This window comes from Terrapene carolina, unplaced genomic scaffold, assembly GCF_002925995.2.
Source record: "Terrapene carolina triunguis isolate 2854851 unplaced genomic scaffold, T_m_triunguis-2.0 Scaffold836, whole genome shotgun sequence".
Lineage (NCBI taxonomy): Eukaryota > Metazoa > Chordata > Testudines > Emydidae > Terrapene > Terrapene triunguis.
In genome coordinates this window covers 3,455,391-3,457,579 of record NW_020665187.1, presented here as the reverse complement: position 1 = coordinate 3,457,579, position 2,189 = coordinate 3,455,391, and positions in this window count along the sequence as shown.

The following is a 2,189-nucleotide window of genomic DNA, read 5'->3' as shown; positions in this document are numbered from 1 at the left end:
TTCCAACCCTGTTCTGATGGATCAGAAATTGAACTCCCTGGCCCTGCAAGATATCTCACCACCATGGCTAAAAACCCTGGATGTGTGTCACAGAGATGAGACTCTATTTCTATATATTAAAAAATCTGCTACTTCTCTCCCACGGCAGAACAATTATTTAGCTTCACTTGGTGTTTGTACAACCTCACTCACACCCTTGGTGCCAGAAAAGTATTCTCCTAAGTAAAATAACCAACAATAAAATGATTTTAATAATTAGAGTCTTGGCCTCCTGGTGAGGAATGCAATAATCCCAAAGTGGGGACCAATAAAATCACTGCATGGCACCGTCATTTATTATTGCATCTCTGACCTATAACAGTCAGGCATAAGTCTCCAGAACTGGAGCTGCAGAACCTATGTTGGTAAAGCCGCTGGTTATTTTACAGGAATGCTTCCCCCGGCTGGCAAGCGCTGACACTGCTGCCAGCTCCACTGGTGGTGCAAAGGTGATCATCTCATCTCTCAGCCTGCATAGTTCTCTATCCATCATAACAACACCTCGCTCTTGCGTAGCACTGTCCATCCATAGAACTCAAAGCTAACGGTTCTCCAGCTCTATGGCTGAGGTCATTCTTGATCAAACCCATTGCTAGCGGTCCCGGTGGATGTAAGGGGTGATATTTAACTTCCACATCAGTTACTTCCCATAAAGGTGTAGATGTATTTTTAGGGATGGCTTGTCCATATGAGCCATTCGGCTGCATTGCCAAAGAATTTTTTTTTGTGGGCACAATATTAATGGGCACAACATTCAGGGCTGTTTCATCTCAAGCAGGCATCCACGCTATTTATCCTATTTCGATAGCACCGTTCACCCTAGTAGCTGTTCAAGGCCATTTAGGCCTGCAAAGCTCTGTCCACAATGGATCCAGCAATTCTCCTCTCCCTGGTACCGCCTTATCCCTCTAAAACGTGGGGCATAAACAAAATAGCTGGTGATGTGGCATGCCATGAAGCGATAATTGGCACTAGGTTGAAGCCAGTTGACCTGCCTGACACACTTGCATTTTCTCCACTTGTGCCTATTGCAATCATCCCATGCTCACAGCAATGGAAAAATGATCTCTCCCGCACAGCATCCCATACACAGTGTGTGACTTGAAGATGCTTCCTGTTTAGGAGGCGGTAACCATCCCCTGGGCAAAATGAAGTGGGAGGCTATCTTGCCAATTTAATAATTAACCCGCTAATTATTAATTAGCGTTAGTTACCCAGCCTGCTCCTGGCTCTGGAGCACGATTTAACTCCACCCCAGTGTGTACATTCTCTTTACTCCTATATTTGAAACAGAATCATAACCATGGAGTTTAGAGAAGGAAAACTCCTAGCAGGCCGCTTCCTTCTGCCACTGCACTGCACTGGGTTCTGCACATGTGGGCCCAGTCACAGGATCGGGGCCTAATTGCTTTCTTCCTTTTGATTTCCTAGTGCATGATGTCTGTCCTTTTTAGGCCTTGCAAGCAGCTGCCCACTGGCTAGGGTGCCCAGATGTCCCGATTTTATAGGGACAGTCCCGATTCTGGGGTCTTTTTCTTATATAGGCTCTTATTACCCTCCCCCCACCCCGTCCTGATTTTTCACCCTTGCAGTCTGGTCACCCTACCACTAGCAGACTGCAGCAGCTGCGTGGACCCCTACTGAAATCAATGGAGCTCTGCATGGATGCCGTGATTCAGCTGCACAGAGCAGGTTGCAAGATCGGGGCTTTAGTCTCTAAGCTCTTCAAGGCAGAGGCTGTCTTAATCTTTGGGTTTGCAGAGCCGTGAGCACATTGTCAGTGCCAAACAAATAGTAGCTAAATAGAAATCAATCAAGGGAGCGATACAGCATCTCACGGGAAAGGCAAAATCCTCCAGCATGCAATAGGACTAGGTTAAAATTTTCAAACTTGAGTGACCAAAGATGGGCATTTAAAATCTAGAGGTAGACAATTAATTCCGTGTGCTGATTTTTTTTAAGGTGTTGAGCACTCCCATCCACTTATTTAGGTTAGGGTTACTATATTTAAAAAAATAAAAAAGAGGACACTCCACGGGCCCTGGCCCCGCCCCTTTCCCACCCCCAGCCCCACCCCAACTCCACCCCTTCCCCAAAGTCCCCGCCCTAACTCCCCCTCCTCCCTCCCAGCCACGCGAAAAGGGCTGCCC